The sequence below is a fragment of the Manis pentadactyla genome, chromosome 15 (assembly GCF_030020395.1).
Source record: "Manis pentadactyla isolate mManPen7 chromosome 15, mManPen7.hap1, whole genome shotgun sequence".
Lineage (NCBI taxonomy): Eukaryota > Metazoa > Chordata > Mammalia > Pholidota > Manidae > Manis > Manis pentadactyla.
The window spans coordinates 44,049,186-44,069,832 of NC_080033.1; the positions used below are offsets into that span (position 1 = coordinate 44,049,186).

Below are 20,647 nucleotides of genomic sequence, written 5' to 3' on the forward strand. Positions count from 1 at the left end.
AGAAATTATACCAATTCTCTAAAGTCTATTTTGGAAGATAGGAGCAGAGAGAACACTTCCATATTCTATGAGGTTAGAATTACCCTAATACCAAAACGAGACCAATATTACAACAAAACTACAAACCAATATCTCTCAGAACATAGATGCAAAAATCCTCAACAAAATATTAGCAAATCAAGTCCAACAATGTATAAAAAGAATAATATACCACAGGTGCAGAATTATACACTATGGGTATATAAATGGATTTATACACATACACAGATAGGAAAGGAAAAAACAAAACCATGTACACTGATGGCATGATCATCTATGTAGAAAATCTGAAAGAATCAACAAAAAACTCCTGGAACTAACAAGAAATCACAGTAAGACAGCAGGATATAAATTTCTTATATAAAAGTCAGTTGCTTTCTTATATGCCAGCAATGAATAAGTGGAATTTGAAATTAGAAATATAATATATTTTACATTAGCATTCCCCAAAATGAAATACTTATGTACAAACCTAACAAAATATGTACAAGATCTATATGAGGAAAATTATAAAACTCAGATTAAAGAAATCAAGTAAAAACTAAATAAATAGAGAGATAGTCCATGTTCATGGATAGGAAGACTCAATATTATCAAGATGGCTCTTCTCAAACTGATCTATAGATTACATGCAATCCCCCCAAAAACCCCAGCAAGTTATTTTGTGGATGTAGACAAACTGATCCTAAAGTTTATGTGGAGAGGCAAAAGACCCAGAATAGCCAACACAAGATTGAAAGAGAACAAAGTTGGAGGACTGATACTACTCAGCTTCAAGACTTACTATAAAACTACAGTAATTAAGTGGTATTGGTGAAAGAATAGATGAATAAGTTATTGGAATGGAATAGAAAGCCGAGAAATAGATGCACATAAATCTAGTCAATTGATCTTTGACAAAGAAGCAAAGGCAATACATGGATCAAAGACAGTCTTTTCAACAATTGGTGCTGGAACAAGTAGATATCCACATGCAAAAATAATGAATCTAGACACAACCTTATGCCCATTGTGGAAATTAATATAAGATAGGTCACAGACCTAAATGTGAAACATAAAACTATCAAAGTCCTAGAAGATATCATAGGGGAAAATCTGGATGTCCTTGGGTTTGGTGATGACTTTTTATATACCATCAAAGGCACGATCCATGAAAGAAAGGATTCATAAGCTGTATTTCATTAAAATCAAAAATTTCTTAAACTTTTAAAATTTAACAATTTTAAATGAGCAACCCAATTTAAAAATGGGCCAAATACCATACCAGGCATCTCTACAAAGAAGGCATATATATGGTAAATAAGCACATAAAAAGATACTCCATGCATATGTCATCAGGGAAATGCAAATTAAAATAGCAATGAGATGCCAGTACATACCTATTAGAATGGCCAAAGGATGTGGAACAACAGGAATTCTCATTCCTTACTGGTTGGAATGCAAAATGGTACAGCCACTTTTGTAAGGCAGTTTGGCAGCTTCTTATAAAACTAAATACTGTTATATAATTCAACACTCATGCTCCTTTGTATTTACCCAAGGAGTTCAGAATTTATGTCCACACAAAATCCTGCACACAGATGTTTATAGCAGATTTTTTCATAATTGCCAAAAATTGGAAGCAACAAAGATGTCTTTCATTAGGTGAATGAATAAACTGTGGTATATCTAGACAATGGAATATTATTCAGCCCTAGAAAGAAATGAGCTATCAAGTTATGAAAAGACATGGAGGAAACTGAAATGCATTTTACTAAGTGGAAGAAGCCAATCTGAAAGGCTACATATTGTAGGATTCCAGTTATATAACATCTTGAAAAGGCCAAACTACAGAGACAGAGAAAAGATCAGTAGCTGCCAGGGGTTTGTGGGGAAGAAGGGATAAATAGGCAGAGCACAGAGGATTTTTAGGGCAGTGCAAATATTTTGTATGATTCTATAATGGTGGATATATGTCATCATACATTTGTCCAAAACCGTAGAATGTACACCACCAAGAGTGAGCTGTAATATAAACCATAGACTTTGGGTGATGAGATATCAATGTAGATTCATCAGTTGTAACAAAAGTGCCACTCTGGTGGGGGCTGTTGATAATGAGGGAGGCTATGCATGAGTGGAGGAAGGGCGCATATGGAAAATCTCTACCTTCCACTCACTTTTACTGTTAACCCAAAACTGCTCTAAAAGTAAAGTCTGTTAAACAGCTGTGGTCTGTCACAATCCATGGGCCACAGTTAGAGTTTCACAGTAGACTATGGCCTTTCTAAGTACAGTGACCTTAGTTCCTCAACCCTGGTCTTTCCAAGTATCTTCAAGATTGGGAATAGACTACAGTGTAGGATTTGAGAAGTTTTAGAAAGTAGAATTGACCTAACCTGACAGAAGCCATGAGAGTAACACTGACCTGATTTGGTAACTGGGAGGGAGCAATGTCATGAACCAAGACGAAGTGTTCAGTAGGCTCAGGGCAGCGAAAGCAGAGAGGGGTGATTAGGAGCTGTCCCAGCAGATGGCTGAAAAATCTGAGTCCAGAGCTCGGTCCAGGGAGCAGTACTGAAGCAGAGGGCAGCACTCGAGAAAGCAGGAACTGTTGAAGATTACAAGGGAAGTGGTCTGCAAAAATAATAGTCAGGCATCAAAGAACCCGGGACAACAGCATTCCAGAAGCCAAGCACATAGTTACAAGCACAGAGAAGTTAAGTCGAGTGAGAATTGAAAACCATCAGATCCAGCTTTTAGATAACTGAGAAACCAGATTACATGGGATGAATGGAAAGAGAGAGTGGAGAATGATAGTATAAAGATACATTTCCACAAACATCCTTCCACAAGCTCAGCAGTTAAGGAAGTATAATATTCTAAGTGGAGTTTGGAGGAAGGAACTGGATCTAGAGTAGGTATTTTAGAGTGAGAGCAACTGAGGAAAAGAAATAAAGTGAAAAAGGAGAATTTTAAGATACAAAAAAGAGCTAAGAAATCAGGAGAAAATGGAAAAGAGAAAACAAGTGTTTTATAGGAGAAGTACACATTCCCCTGAAAAATGAGGAATGCTGGGAAGCAAGGCTGGGCACAGAAAAGGTATAGAAATAATGTGTTGTGGTTTGTTAAAAAAAATTACCGTACTTGGTTTTACAATCAAAGATCTGTATTAGTTCAGCTTCTCAGTTGATGTCAAGTCAAAATCAAAATTTCAAAATTTTCGAAGTCAAAATGTCAAGGAAACACCAAGTTCCAACTTCCTTCTAACTCTAAAACCTGCATCTCCAATCTCAACACTTTTGTCCTTACTCTTTTGAGCAAACAAGTCATAACTCTATTTCTTAGCCACTCTGGAGTAGCCAGGAGCTACTCTTCGTATCTGCTCCAGCTCCCTGCTTTGAGGAGCCTTTCCATCAGGTCCAGCTCATCAGGCAAAAATTCAAGGCATCCCTGAATCCCCTCTTTCCTTTCTTCATGTGAACATGGCAGTGCCCTCTGAGGTACAAATGTTCATTATTACGGGATGCGAGAGTCATAAGTTGTCCACAAGATGCATGTCAATTATATGAAGCAGACACAGACAGGTGTATCACAAAAAGCTACTTTGAAGATTTATAATCTTCCAGCTAGACTATAATCTCCCTGAGGGCAGGACCATGCCCACTGGGGTCTCCATTGTGTGGCCAATGCTGTCCAGTACTCAGTACCTACTTGTGGAATAACTATGAGGGGCAATGAGATCAGATAACATTACATATTTAAGTACATGTTGTAATCCAAACTAATCAAGTTTCTAAAAACAAAAGTATGCTCCAGTGCTTTTTTCATGGAACTGTTTTGCCCTTCTCTATTTTTATATTTCTATGCATGATTAAAATTTAGTACAGTTAATTTACTGAAATGTTTAAGGGACAACTATGGTTAGGAACACTTACTCTCCTTCCTTTGCATACTTCTGAACCCCATCTTTTTCAAAACAAACATTGCCCAATAATATTGAACATCTCATCTCAGATTTGCTTTTCATAGGACGGCTGCTACATCTGCATCAGACAATATAAAAAATTAATAATGAAAAAACATATTTTTGAGAAATTTGCCCTTAAAGAGAAAAAAAACTGCACCACAATATGAAAGAATAGAGTGTGCTGTCTGCTTCTAGACCGTGAGTCCCAAGCCTTTGGATAGGCTGCTAGCCCCTCTAAAAACCAACCACTAAGGCACCACTGTGTCTTTTCTCCCATAGGTTCTACTTCTCCTGGGATTCCCTGTCTTGAGACACCACCAGCATGACCTAATCATTGAAGCCCTCTGGACACCCTCTGTAGCATGCTTTTCCCTTACCCTCATATGTAGCCAGTCACCAAGTCCTTTCATTTCTAGCATCTTAGTATGCACCCCCACCAATCCATTGACAGCTCTCCTGCCCCGGTCACTCTCTTAGCTCAAGCAACCATTCTCTCTTTCCTGGACAAACTTGCAAAATTCACCTCACTAGTCTTTCACCGTCCAATCCCGCTGGCCTCCAGTGCACTCCCCATACCACCACCAAAAGCGCTCTCTCTAAAATGCTGATCAGGTGACCCTAAGATGAAGTCCAAGCTGCTCCATCAGGCACATAAGACACCCTTGTCAGTCTGACCTGTTTAGTCTCATCTTTCCCATTTCTGCACACACATGCCTGCTCCTCTTGCAGGCTTACAGACTTCTAAACACACTGTGCTCACCCTTGCCTTTGATCTTTGCTCCCCATGCCTGGAGCCCTCTTACTTCAGGGCTCAGCCCCATCTCTCTCTCCCCCAGGAAGCCTTCTTTGACCCTGCCCACCCTCCATCAGGGCTGGGTAGGGACTGTGCCCCTGTGGTTCCACAGCATGTGGCCTTTTCCTCTCACTGTGCTGTGCTGAAATGGTGTGTTGAACCATCTCCATAGTACACACTGAGCTGCAAGCTCTACGAGGGCAAACACTACATGCTGTTCACCAGCTCATCTCCAGGCCTGTGCCAATGCCCACTTTGTTGAACTCAGGGAATGTGTTGCATGTCTACTAGATTCCTTGGGTTTGTCCCAGTGCCAGCAGCAGGGATGCATAAATAGCAATGAATAAATAGAATAGCTTATTGGGTGAAATTCAGTTCTGAGTTTAACACACTAACTTGCTGCTTAAACCCATATTCAATATATCACATCTTCCCCAGCTTCAAAAACCTGCAAGTGAAGTTACCTGCTATTTTTATGAATTAAATTTGAAAGGCATTTTGAATAAGAAAGCCCCTGAAAAAAAATTAAACAGGCTACTAATGTGTCTTGCAACTAACACTTTAGTATATTCATACATAAAGTTTAAAGATGGCAAGCGGATTTAGGTAATTTAGCAATAAGTCGTCCTAAAAACATCTTGTGTGGAAAATATTTATAAAAATATAAACAATTATAGACAAAATTATAAAGTGCCTGGTACTTTAAAAGAACATACAGAGAATACAGCAATCATGCCAGAGTCAGGAAGCCTAATGGTAGCCAACCTATGATTTGCAGTATTTGTAAAAAAATAAACATAAAAAATAAAAAAATTGTCTAAAATTGCACTATTTTCTTTCTCTCTTCTTTCTTTTTTAATGCTAGATACACAGTATTACAAGATGATTTGACAATGCTTGGTCATTATATATACTCAGAACCCTTAAGCCATCAACCTAATGTAGCCCTTTCACAAAACACAATTTTTTTTGGCCTCCCAGTTGGCAAACCATATAGCTGGGGATACTAAAGTCAATATTATTACATATGAAATTTGGGGTGCCTTAATTTTTATGTCTTTTATAACCTCTTTGATCAAATCTGAGTTACACAAACTTAAAAGAATTCTAGGTCTCTTCCTTTTTCCAAGTTCCCAAGTTAAATGGGCCTCAGTCATGTTATAGCTTCTTATTTTATTTTAGCCTCTTAAAATTGGATGTATATTCAGAAAAGGCTATTAGCTCTCTTACTACCTTGAATACTTAAGAAAAGTAATGCACAGAAATACTTTCATTTTCTTAGGTTGCTCAAAATAGTTTCTTTAGTAAGACCATCAGTTCTCTACATGCCCTTACAAATATATTCTTTATGCAACTTTCTATCCACATGTGATCTTGCAGTTTTAATTTTGGAGAGCTACCAAGAGGAATTTAAGTTCTACAAACTAAAATTTTAAAAAATATTACAGCCTTATAGATTATGCATTTAAGATGCCAGAAAAATATAAAATCTTATTCCTTATCAAACTTAAAAGGAGGAAAGTCATGTTTTGTTTTACATATATACACATATACACATATAACAAACCGAACTTATAAACAAAAAGATACTCTCAAGCCCTAGTTTCAGGAGGAAGAGAATCCATTTGTTTTTTCACTCAAACCTACAGACTGAAGTTCAAATATTACTCTGTAAAAAAGCATGCCTTATTTCTGGCAAGTTCCTAAAACATAGGAAGCTGTCAAATATGCTCTTGGGCAATGACATACTCTTTGAAGCCCCAGGAAATTCTAGCCAGATCAGATTCCACCTAACTTTCAACAAATCATACTCCAGCTCAATTTCCCTCTCATATCTGATGTCTTCCTTCTCTGTATCATAGATAGACTCTCAAATTTCCAATCTGTCATTTTCTGTGAGACCTGCTCCAGCAGTTTCAGCTCTCCTAGTCTACCTCCCGAATTCTGACGGTTCTGGATTTCTGCTAATGCATAATCATGTTGGTCTCTGTTTCCTTTTCCATTTCCCCTCTCCACACCCTCCAGTCTAAAAGCTATGAGAACCATGCTAAGAGAACAGGGGCTGTATTGCTCTTCCTTACTGCTAGGTTCCCACTGCCTAGAATAGCTAGAATATAGGATGCTTCTTGATGAAGCCACCTGAGGATGAATGACTGCTGCTATTTAAAGATTCCATGTGCACATGCTTTTTTTTTTATCCAAGTTGTTTTTAAGGGCAAGCACTATTTTATTTCTTAGGTCATTTAAATCAAAGTGGTCATGACCACGAGCTAACAATGAAACTAGATTTAGAAGCATTGGGGAAATGAAGTATGTTCTTTGGTGAGAGTTCTAAAGTCTCTCTTTATATATGTAATGGTGGAATATCATGCCTTACTTTGTCTCAGTAAACATAATTTCCTTCAGGGTTGGGAAGAGGACTGTTTCTGTCATTGAGTATCACATAGTCATTGCATTTTTAGGGGCCATGTATTAGGAAAAGACACGTTTGGGGTTTTCTTTATTTTTTCTACCAAGTCATATAGCTGAATTAAATGAGCACTAAATGCAACACCACTGAACACAAATTGTAAAGATAATGAATTCTACAAATAAAAACTAAAGGCAAGAGGATAGTGACTTAAGCTAAAGAGTCTGTATTACAATATATCTGAATGTCAACTCTATTGAACACTTGGGAAATTCCCCCCCAAATTTCTCCTAGTAACCTGTTCATTTTGCAGCATCTTTTTGATAGTGTATATCTACCTTTATTCCTTTACATAGGAATCATTTACTACCTTCCCCACCAAAAAACAATTTTTTCCCAACATTTACTTTCTAAATTAAAATATCTAGGTTGTAGATATTTTTTGATATCTAGCTACATGTTACTTAAGCTAGTCTATTTCAAAATCAAAAAAAACTCAGTGAAAGCAGAAACACCATGAGAATGTAGATTTAATTTCCACTTCCACACCAAATCAATTCTAATCTTAAAAAGAAATAATCTATTATAGCTATCATATTACCCACAATTGCACTCCTGGGCATCTATTCCAGGAAAATGAAAAGTTATCACACAAAAATATGTACATGAAATGTTTATAGCAGTTTTATTCATAATAGTAAAAAACCAGAAACAACCCTAGGTTCCAGCTGGTGAATGGTTAAATAACTGAGACAACCATACCATGGATTACCAACCAACAATAAAAAAGAACACACTACTGACACTGCAAATTGAATCTCCAGATTGTGTTGAGTGAGAAAAGCCCATCCCAGAAGGCTACACACTTTGATTCCATTTATACAACATTCTTGAAAAGGCAAAATTGGAGAAATGAAGAACAGATCTGTGGTTGCTAGGGTTAAGGAGCTGGGACAGGAGAGAAGTGAATATGAATACAAAAAAGGCAACATGAGGAATCCTTGTGGTGATGAAAATGGTTTGTAACTTGGCTGTATAAATGCCAGTGTCCAGATTTTGATATTTTACTATATACTGCAAGATGTTACTAGTTGGGGAAACTGGGTAAAGGGGACAAGGGACCTCTCTGTATTTAGGACAACTGCATGTGAAATCTATAATTATCTTAGAACAAAGTTTAATTAAAAAGAAAAATGTCATCCACATTTGTGACTCTCTCTTATATTCTCTTGCTATCTCTGGTCAGACATACCCCTTCACAGTGTTTATACCAAAGAGGCCAGAGCCCTATATGCCACAGAGGAATCTTTCCACTTTCCTATAGCCACCACAGCCCACAAGATATTTCCCAGTGGCAAGGCAACCCATCATTACTCAGTCTACCCAAATATAGGAACTCTGTGAAAGAACTGGGTGTCACCTTTTTTACATAAATCAAATGTTCAAACACATAACAAATGATCTGCCAGTTAAGGTAACTTCTTCTAGTATCTGAGTTAAGCTAATAGATTTTTTGAGGAGAAAACGTTCTATTTTGAGGAACTAATACAGAGAATTAAAATATATATGTGGATACCTTTCAAGTCTTTTTTCTCCCATAAATGTAATAGTCACATTAGAAAGTGATTTTAACCCACTCTAATGATATCTAGATAGATGTTGCAATAATAGCTAGAATTACTTTGATGGAGACAGGGATTTCTTTTTTTTTGTACCCTCACAGGTATAAACATTCACTCAGTACAATAAAGACATTTTAGAAAAAAGTCAACATGCAAAATTGATTTTATTTTTCTATACTTTAAAACAGAAAATGTTGGTGATACTCTAAAATACTAAGCATTTCAAGTAAAATTGGTGATCAATAAGAGTATGACAACGGAGGATTTAATTGGAAAAATACTGGTCTATAAATAGGAACATCCAAAACATATTTAAACCACTTGAGCACTTGATTTTTCCATGTCCTTTGCATCTAGATTGAACAGACCACAGGAAATTTCAAAGACCGATAGCTGAATCTAAAAGAAAAAAGAATCCATTTAGTTGTTGTGATCATTGTCACCATCAAACCTAGTGTCTTACACTTCACCGACACAACTTAACTTTGCCACTGCTTTATTATGCTTGAGAGGAGACAAATCACTAATCAGTATGTACACTAATTAAAAATGTTACCTTTAGGAGTTATTTTAATATCTTAGTAAGAGAGTAAGAGGGGTATTTCCTCTAACTACTTACTTTAAAACATTTTCTATAAACACATTAGTCGGATGCACTGAACATTTGCAAACACTTAGTGCTAGAGTCTACATAAACTATCAGATTGCCCCCCAAAAGTGGTGGTACAATTTTGCAACTGGCTGAGGTCACATGGAAAATAGAATTATATGCTAATTTGTTCCTATATTAAGTTATCATAGAAGGTCAGGCCAAACACAGTGAAGTGAGTTCTGGAAAAAAATTAACTAAGTAGATTGGTATGTACCATATCAAAGCTAACTGTTTATCTTAATAGATACAAATACAAGAAAGATTTTTAAAATGGAGGCATTTTCTCCTTTTCAAAAATATTAATGTTTGAACCAACCCCAGGCAATGACTTACATAACCTAAAAACACTTTATATAAATAGTTTTTCTGTAATGGCAAACAAGGGCAGGATATTTTTTTCAAGGGTAGAAAAGAAATGGCGAAAGTACAGGGTTCAAAAGAATAATTTCCCCAGAAAAAGCTTTACTTTATCTACATATTTCTTAAATTTAATTCACATAAATAGTTCTACTCATGGACTGTAAAATGAACAAACAGGTTTAAACTAAATGACCAAGAGGTTCTGACTATACACTTACTATTTTATTCCAAAATAAGCTAAACAACAATGTAAGTGTTTTCCTTAATACAGATTTGTCTGAAGAAAATATGCTTTGTTTAAGAAAAGTATTGAGGAAAAATATCTGTATTAATTTTTTTCTGGAAGGTATATCTCTAGATACACTTTATCCATAGGTAAGTTCTATGGATACTGTATCAACTTAAAAAACTATAAACCAAAATAATGGTTGAAAGAATTTAGGCTGACAGTTCCATACATGATGATGCAGCATCATTCTTATTTCTATTTTCAAAGGTCCTTTTTTAGAAAAAGGGAAAGAGTTTGGGGGAGGGGGTGATGAAGAAATGAAATCTTACACCATTTGAAAATCAGGGGACGAGTATTTTATAAGGCATCCAGTTTACTGCAGGACACAATTAGAGATCATCTGTGTCACACCCTTAGGCAAATTACTGGAAAAAAATAAAATGTTCTAGACACTTTTTTGTTCTAGAGTATATACTATTTTCCTTTAAAAGATATGCTTATATTTTCATTTTATTGCAATCTTTCCAATGCCATGCTACAAGAGAACTAGCTCTCACAAAGAACTATCTGAATTCCCTTTAAATCATAACTCATTTTTAATTTCTAAAGGGACTTCACTTACTGCTTTTAATGAGATTTTATTACTATTAGTTATCATAAAATATGTTAGGTTTCCATGAAATATCAGTTTGACATCTTGTTCAAATACTTAACTTTTCTGCTATATATCACCACTATTGTTTACCCTATTTTTCTCCCTTACTGATTCAGACATGGAGACACTTATTCAGGTATAAAATCTTCAGGCTCCTTGATGGACTATAAAATAAAGTTATATACTTCTCTACTATCATTCTTGTTTGAAGGACCTTATATATTGGGATCTTAATCCATAAAAAGTTAAGAATTACATTTAAAAAGAGGAGGGGGGTCTGACAACAATGAAAACATGCACTGATGCCTAAAATACCAAGACTTAAGTAAATTAATCTTCATTCCCACTGAAAGCAATCTGATGTCCAGGGACTGGGAATTATTCTACCATAAAATACGGCACATTAAATACTACGATACCCCATTTGAAATGTCTTCAGATAATTATTATGTCATTTACGAATGACTGTACCATATAGTTATATTTAAATGTTAATTATGAGAGATTCTAATGCAAAATATGTTGAAACTGTGAAAATACTACGTTGGTTAAAGATAAGATTAAGCAGATCAGCTATGCCTAATATGAAGACTCAAAATAAGATTTGAAAAGGAATTGACAAAAGGAAACACAAAGTATTTGTACCTTGATTATCACAAACAACACCATCAGTCCTGACGGTTTGCATATAAAACTCCTTATCTCTACTAGCTAGTTGAAAAGAATGAAAAGCTTCTAACAACCAGCTAGAAAGAAAGTCTACCATGCTCCTTGAAAAAGCTCATTTTCACATTACTCAGGCTTCATTATCCTAAATCAATATTCGTTTAGTCACTGGGGTTATTGACATATTTTAAAATAAAAGTATACCCTTCAGCTACTGCACTCATTACAGGTAATTTGTCTTGTCAGAGAGCAGGGAATATTATCCTACTCTTTCAGGGGCTGACAGCCCATGGAAATACCTCCCCATGGTTACAACTGTAAATAATTTTAAGGTAAAATATTGAAAAATCAATGACTGTTTCCTGCAATCTGTCACAAACAAATCAATCATAATCTGTACTGCCAGAGAGTATGATTTGAAGGAGATGGGAGCAGATGTAATTCTTGGCTGGAATCTCTCATTTCAAAATCACTTCACATAATGGTGTCATCATTTAAACACTTAACAGTCAGTGCAACTGCCACTGTAACATCTAGTTGGACAAAACCACAAGGAGGAGGAGGAGAAAATGCCAACACTATTATGTTAACAAACATTTAATTTAAATGGTTGCTGCATTAGTAAATTTCAGCTGAAAACAGTTTTACCTGCCCCCTTTCACAGTTCTAAATTAATCAAGGCTGCTTTTCTATGTGCTTATGCTTAATAAATTAGCCCATTGACTCAAAATTTTCCTCTTTAAAGCATATCTGCCTTTTATTTTAAAAGTCCATTAGGGAGAATAAAATTTGGAATTAATAAATAAGACATCAGATTGTGAATACCTATAATTCTATCTATATAACAAAGATCAAAAAATAGCATCATAGATGTCAAGATTATACTTTTAAAGTAGGTTTAAAGGTCTCAGTTGCTCAGATATTAAATTTTATATTTTCCTGCTATTAGTAAATATTTTAAGATGACTGGCAAGACCTACTCAATTTAAATATACTTGCATTCCATACAGAAGATATATCATAGACTGATACTATAAAAACTGGGATAATAACTCAACTACATGAAGTATAAAAGTTGGTTAAGGTCATAATATTAAATTGTTTTGCAAATGCAAACTGCTTTCCAAGTAATCATTTTGATGTCAACATTTTTTCTAGCTACATTTTAATGGCTTCCTCAGCTGCTTGAAACCTCCACTTAGGCATGAATAAAAGAATCTAACATTGGTATATTCCCCCTTCCTATTGTGTTAACCAAAACCATCATTTGATTTAAAAATTAAAGAGTTTTTCTCCTAAGGGTTTTGTTTTTACATGTACACTAGTTCTTTTAATGGAATAAATTGATTTTTACTACCACATTGCTTACCAATTTTCTAATTATATAATTAGACTCCATGAATCCTTTATTGGTCTGTTAATATCCTCCACAGATATGGTTCAGAGAGTTGATATTCTGATGACTAAAAAGCTCTATCATTTTTCTTAAAAAGAAAAAGAAGGACATAAATACCATTACACAATTTAAGCCAACCTAAGCACTTAGACATACTAATTGGTCTTGTATAAGAAAGGGTTTTACTATTTTTAATTTAGTTTGAATATTCAGTGTGGCAACACAGCATGAGAAGAGAGCAGCTTTTCTTAGTGATACAAATTGAAAGTTTTGTTCTTCAAGAAACTTAGATTCATTTTTTAACACCGACATTAGCTTTTTGAAAATGAAAAGGCACACGGGTATATCATCAAAGATATCATCCAGAATAAAACATAGTCCTCCACTCCATGTGAATCCCCGCAACAGCTGCAAAATAAGCAGCAAGCTAACCTAATGAGAAGAAAAGGAAAGTATTACCCGTAGCACAGGATTATGCAAAAAATGGGAAAGGAACCTAAAGGGGTGAACTAGGAAAAGAACCCATGTGTGTGAGCTCCTAGCCTCCAGTACACTACAGCAGCCGGGGCTGGTTTCAGCTAATCCCCGGGCAGAGCTCTAGAACCAGCTGTCAACCACCAAGTCTCCCACTCAGTCTGGTTGTGACTGGCAATATCGCCCTGCAGAGAGCGCATTGCCCAGAGAAGGCAACAAAGACTGGGAAGTAAATGAGGACAGCTAAGCACCATGCTAAATGCATGCACATCAGCCACACACTAAAGTAATATCTACTAGAACTGTGTAGGCCACCATCACAGATCTAATTCTCAGAAAGAAGCTATTTTAAGGGTACTGAGTATGCCTGGCTGAGATTTCTCACCTCTCCCAACATAGCCCAGAGGCCTAGGAAAAGCAATTCAAAAACTTAGCACAGGAAAATCACATCTTTTTCATACCCCAAATTTAAAGAAATTGCTGTCTACTAGATAAAGTCCTTATATGTAATAAAGGCTCAGGACTACAGAGGAAAGCATTCTTTTAAAAGAGATAATATTACCTCCCTATCTTCAGAATCTCTTCCTTCCAACAGGCAGTACAGTAGCTTCATTATGAACTGTAGATTCTTAAAAACAAAAACAGCAATAGTTAGCTTCATCTTTCCCACCACCTCTTTCCTTCATAGAATTACAATTTAATTACCAATACTTCAATTGATTTTATCCCTGAATGATACATTTCTCAAAAAGTATACTTAATCTATTTCCACCAGAGAACATTTAGTACAGCCTTCTCAATTAATCAACAATAAACCCATTACTGTTAAAAGGACATGTTTTCTCCATATTTTCAAAAGAGTGAGGAACCTCCTCCCACACACACCTATTTTATATAAAAAGAGTATTCATTTTAATACATTTGAATACTACTAATAGACACGAAATACAAATCTTGATAATGATTTTTGGCAGAAAACAGATATAAAAGTCAACCAATTCATATATATGCTTAGAATTTTCCTATATTTATCCTTAGGAAGGAAAAAAAATTCTCTTCTAAATTCAACAACCTTATGTGAGTTAAAAAACCAAAAAAAACAAAAATACGAAGCTTAAAGGTAAAGAAGAATCAGATTGCTTGCTGCTTATCATTTTCTTTGTATTTGTGTTGTGTATTTTCTAACTTGCTGTAATACTTCAGCTCTTGATCACACATAAACTCCATTTCCATAAGCCCGAACCAGTGACAGGGGAACACAAGTGTGTTATTTAAAAACAATGATACATTATTTCATATTACCTTAAAAATCACTTCAATGCCTTTGAAAGTATTCACAGAGAAACATTTGTTCTGTTGTAGGCTGTACTAACTATAGTTGCCTTCTGTAAAATGAGTTTTTTTTTTTTTGGTGATGGAACCATCTTTTTAACTTGATGAAATGCTATCACTAAATCCAGTTCCTTGCTCTTCCCTACACAATGCAAATATTCTGCAAAATAACTTTTTCTTATAGCTCTCCTCATCTGCTTATATTCAGTAGCCCCTATTTTGATGAGAAATGACAAGTTTTACATACACCTGTATACCCCTGTGATTAAAAGAGTTTAGTATCCATGACTGGAGCTGATACTCCCACTAAATTTATTCTTAAAAGAAATGGGTCATGAAAATAATCAAAAACTGTAATTTGCTATAAACAGATTATTTCCTTTAAGTAATATTTCTAGTTCTCTAAAATATCATAACCTTAGTCTTAACTTTCATGAAAATCATGAGTTCATAAATTTTATTATCCAACGATATCATTAAAAATAAAAGAGTGTATTTCTGTGAATCAAAATTTTTCTTGTTGAAAAACTGCATTACTTGTTTAATGCATTAGTAAAATTTTAACAATCAAGGCCTTAGGTGACATTTTCTACCTTCTGTACTTGGTCCCTATTACCAATACAAATACTTAGGAAAACCAACACTGATGCTGTTTGGGGTCTGCTCCACACACAAGCACCCCACGTGCAGACATGCACTCACAGAAGAGCCTGAGGATGTACAAGGACAAATTTCAGCCGACATTTGGAGGAGCCCCATAGTTCAGAAGTGAACTTAGCTGAAATCATCCAAATATATAATGGAAGCATCATACTTATAACCTGCACAGAAAATGATTCTGTTTAAGGAACCATACAAGACTAAATACTTTGGGGATATTAGATATGAATATGAATCTAATTTTCTCCAAGGTATCACTTCATATTATGGCAAATAAACAAATAAAGTCTGTATCAAAGTGTGGAATATCATTAGCCAGAGAAAAGGCTAGAAAAAATTGATTATACAAATGACAACTGCGGGAGAAAATTACATTCCTTTCTCCTGAACAAATGTTAAATGCATCCTTACAAATAAAGACTTGAACTCAAACTACATTAGAATGTACTAGTTTTCAATTTTGAAGCATCTAAGTTAATTTCCAACCTAAATTGGTGCTTAGGTATACTCTAGCTATAAAAGTACTGCAGATTTATGCAGAAATAAGTCATAAGAATCTCACTTCTGAGTGGTGCTGTGAAAGCAAAACAGAGTCATTAGTGAACAAGAAAAAAATAATTCCAAGATTTTACATTTTCTTAAGAGTTGCATCAGATGCTATTTTATTAAAGACAATTATTCTCTATAAAACAGATTACAGTTACGCCAAGAAGATAAAAAATACAGGAGCCAAAACAATGTAGAAATTGAAGGGAAATATACAAAGATATTGAGATATTACCACACAAAACAGGCTATGCTATCTCAAAGTTAAACATTATTTTCATATCTATTTTTTTAAAGAATATGCTTATTAATTCACTCAGGATTACATTTCATTTACTTGCATGTTACTGACTGAAGAACATTTACATTTTCCCTAAGATTTTTATAATGTAAAACTATATTAATAATTATTTAGTGTTATTCATTAAAACAAATGACAGGTAATTAGTTCACATTACTATTTCATTTCTTTTAAAATATCATATCAAATTTGAAAATACTGTATGGATAAATAGCACAGGGATGCTGATCTCAGCTGCCAGAAAAAAATATTTTTGATGGGGCTGTTGGGAGACAGTAAAACAATTATTTCAAAATTCATGCTGTTGTTTTAGTTTCTGCAAACAAATCTAAATAAGTCATTCTTTGATTTTAGATTAACAGGTAATTCTAGCCAGCTAATTATCCTTAGAGTCAGGAATGAGCTGTGACTGTACACCTGGCTTCTCCGATCCTATGCCTATAGCCTCCACGTTCATTTCTTCTTTCTACAATGAGCTTTCATATTAAAGAAAAACATTCACACATCTTACATACATGCTGATGGACAGCCAGCTTCCAGGAAATCATGAGTTACAAAGAAAGGGGGTAAATCTTAATGCAATACTTATGTTAAAGGGTATTAGGTGCTGGGTAAGCCAAGGGTAATATAATCACAGCATCCATCTTGTTATTTTTTTCTGCATCCAGGTATTTGAAGAAAAGGGCAGTAATATTATTTTAGTGGTCAGCCAGGTTATGATTCAGATACTTAAACTAATAAAGAGGCTAAATGCACTATCTTCACTTATTCATCGATTCAAACTTACAGAAGAATATTTTAGAAGAAATAAAATAGTTTTCTCCTATTTCTGGAAATAAAAACAAGGCATTCTACAAACAGTGTAGCTAAGTACTTGATGATAAGAAAAGAGAAATCATTTTAGATCATTAAAACATTCTAGGAGATGGTTTTCCAAAAAATGAAGTGGCATAAATTTCTCATATATTTACCTTTTTATTATATTCCTGTTTCTGCACATTAAGCGTGTCTTCCTCTCAGACTTATTCTGAACACTAATAAATGTTTGCTTAATAATACACTGCTGCATTTATGCGTTTCTTTCCAAATTAGTAACCATTATTCCACAAAGGTAGAGCACAAAGAAAGCCGACAAAGGCATTGCCAAAAAGTCACAAGTAGTATTAGTAGATGCCAGAACCCTTAACATTAAACTTTCATTTCCCTAAAACTTCTGTTGCCAAAGGGATCACAAAATCTGGAAGCTCAAAGACAGGTTTCAAGTGCAATTAAATTCTCCAAAAGCAAAACTGTACAAAAAATATGCCGCTCTTCTTATGTCACCATTTTATAGACAACATTTTCTCAGGATCTTAATTAAGATAACGATGCACACCTGTGTCAACATTCTCTGGCAAGACAGCCTTATCAATCATAATCCTTTAAGTACACTCCAAAACAGCAAAGCGATATGACAGAAGCAATCTGTTGCCTTTCCTAGCGTTGGTGTGTCTCTTCCACAAGAATGATGAGATGTTTAAAATACAGCAGACCTACTTTTATGACTCTTTAAAGTCTTCACTGTCAACAGTTATTACACTTAATAAACAAGAATAACCTTTTTCGCACTAGATTTAAACAATGACAAGTGTACAGCCAAAACTCGAAAAGCAAGCTCTGCGGCCGTATCTTATCAAGACAATTGTAGATCTCATTTTAACGATTTAAATTTTAAGAGTGATGAATAACTAGATCCGTGCAGACACGGCATACCAATAAACCCTTAGGAATTCTTAGAATTAGAATTGCTAAAAAAAAAATCTATGTTAAAACAATCTGGGCATACCTATCTCTAGTGTAGTTAAAGTGTTAAGAGAGATACAAATCCAACAGTAAGTCAAAGTAAATAAATAAATAAAAAGAATTGTCTTGGTAACCTGGAATAAGAGGAAAATAGCTCCTACCTCTTCTGGGGGAGAAGGCAACACCGAAAAGACACCAGTGAAACTACTACTAACAAGTAAACAGTTTCCCAAACAGGAAAGCAGATCAATAAAGGGGAAAAAAGAGGGCAGAGGGAAACGTATCGTCACCACTACCAAGATAAAAAGTTAAACCTCGTGTTTACCAGCAAAAAAATGCGAAAACTTTCACACTAAAACGGAGAAACCCCACCAGATGCTATCTGTATCCCGTCTGCCTCCTAATAACATTAACGCAAGTCTGTCTCAGACGCCGAGCGGCCGTGGCCAGCTGAGCAGCAGAGCCATCAATGTTCAAATAAAGCAGAAAATAGAGACATTCTTAAGAAATGAGTCTTAAATTTGACGTAGAGCGGAGGTGACAACCACAGCAACAGAACCATAAATTCTAAGTGCTTCAGTATCTATCTTTCAGGATTCTCTCCAGTCCTTGACACCAAAAAAAAGGAAAGTAAAAGAAAAGAGGGGCGGGAGAAGGGGGTGTATAGCCTAGCGACCCAGAGTGGCAGGATGATGTAATAAGGATGTCTGTGCGACAGACTGATTCTCGGTGGCACAAACCTCCACGGCTCCATTTCAGAAATCAGCATCCTGGACGAGAGCCGAGAGGGCGAAGCTGCCGCGCGCGGATGGAGAGATCCCGCCCACGCGCACCCGCCCGGGAACTGTGACACGAACACTTAGGCGGCCGGTCAGCGCGCGGGACACCGGGGAACCCTCACGCGGCTCGAGCGGAAGGAAGTCCGGCCGCGACGCGGCGGGTACGGGGACCCGGGGCTCACCTCTCCTCCGCGGCGCCGGCGCGCAGGCCGCGGACGCTCCCTCGTGGCTGGCGCAAGCCCCCGGCGGGCGGCGCGCGCGGGCTGCTACCGACCGTTAGCGCCGAGAGCTGCGGCAGCAGCGGGCGGAGCCGGGGGCGGGCGCTGAGGAGCCGAGGCCGCTAGAGGCGGGCGCGAAGCGAGCAGGGCGGGGACACTCCGGGGCTTCCTCCGCGACCTCCCGAGCCTAGACAGAGCCCAGGAGTACACCGCCCCTTGGCTGTCTTAGAGGCTCCACTGGCTGGCTCCGCGCTCCCTCTTGCTCCGGCGGTCTGGGCAGTTCAGCCTTGCCTCAGTGGCAACCGACTCGCGGCAGCCGCTGCTGCCGGCTTCTTGTCTCCATGACAATTGCGCGCCGTCGCTCCGCCCAGCTCCGCCCCCTCGGCGCAGTGAATCGGAGGGAAGTTGGCTTGCGTCACCGAAGGGCGGAGCCAATGGAGGCCAGCATCCAATTAGAGGTGAAGGCAAGAAGGCATAGGGCTGGGCTGAGCGGCGGTCGGAGAAGGTCTGCTTGAAGGGCGGAGCCTCTGGAGCTGACGGAGAGGAGGAGTTAGCGCGCGTGCGTGAAGTCCGGCTGCGGAGAATGTGCGAGTGTGCTGAGTGGGTTTGTGTGCCGCGGCTGGAGTTCAGGAAATAAAATATATCTCGCCTGGCAAAGTCATTGAAGGGAACTATATGGACCAGTAGTGCTTCCGCTTGCGTGTGACCCCATTATAAAAAGCCAGAAAGTTTCTGATATACTGAGCTCCAGCAGAGTGCCCAACATTGTGCCAGCCCCAGTCCTGGTTCACCAGCGCCCCTGTCTGTCGCAGCGTTCGAGTGCGTCTGTGGCTTGTGGCGGCGCGTAGTGAGGAGACAGGCGGAGGATCTGTTTTGTATTCCGTGTGGCCGTCGTGGCCTGGGCTTTGCCTGTGACTCAGTTGTGTGTGTTTGCCTTGCCAGCGCCTCGCTGAACAAACAGTGATTGGATTGGGCACAGCTCTTACGAATGTTTGCAGAGGAGGGTGGGCGGGTGCGAGCGTGCCTGCGAAGGGCAAAAAAACCCGCACCACCATCGCTGGTCTGGTGATGCGAGCTGGGGCTGCAAAGCCTCTAGAAGGAGGCAGCGAGGCACGGTGGGGGCGGGAGAGTGTGTGCTGAGGTCCTGAAACCGACTCCTATGTAGCTGCTTCTCCGTCTGACAGTTCTTGCCCACTACCTCTCGTGTACAGAAGGGCTACCCACATAGTCCCGGGTCCCGCGTGTCTCCTTCGCCGTCTGGCCGGAATTGGCGGAAGGAAGGCCGGGCGGGAGAAGTACAGCTGTCCTAGGCCTGCCTCTATCCCACCTGCTGCTGCTGGCGGAAAGGGACAGTCATCTCGGACTCCCTGCGCCCCGAACGCGGGCGGGCATCCATCCAGCTCTCCCAGGGACTTTCACTCCGGGTCTCCAACTAGTTATTGGGCCCGCTGACTTGGGGAGAAGCTAGGGACGGGTGGGCAGCGAACCACCTCGGAGCCCGGCCTCCTGGAAAACAAGAAATCCGCTAACTTCGCGATTTACTGTGGCGAGGGCAGAGCAGAGAGTTCGCCGGCGCTCAATACGCGGCCTCGTTCCCTTTGTGCTCCCGCGCTGCCGGATCCGCCACCTGGGCCCGTCTTGCGTCGGAACCTCGGTTGCACCTCGACTTAGCAGGGAAGGAAAGTTGGAAGAGATCGTCGGGGATGTGATTGTCATCCTGGGGCCGGCGCTCGAGAGTCGGAGAGAGAGAGAGAGGAGGCGGGGGGGGCGGGGGGGCGGGGGGA

At 38.1% G+C, this 20,647-nt stretch overlaps 1 long non-coding RNA gene across 1 annotated transcript; it reads right to left on the reverse strand.

The window, feature by feature from the left end:
• Nucleotides 1-8,958: 8,958 nt before the first annotated feature.
• Nucleotides 8,959-19,383, reverse strand: LOC118910147 (uncharacterized). The gene is made up of 4 exons (XR_005023850.2): nucleotides 18,828-19,383; nucleotides 13,808-13,873; nucleotides 12,745-12,859; nucleotides 8,959-9,212 (listed from the first exon to the last, which is right to left on the reverse strand). It is a non-coding gene; the product is annotated as an uncharacterized LOC118910147 (long non-coding RNA).
• Between the last annotated feature and the right edge of the window lie 1,264 nt (nucleotides 19,384-20,647).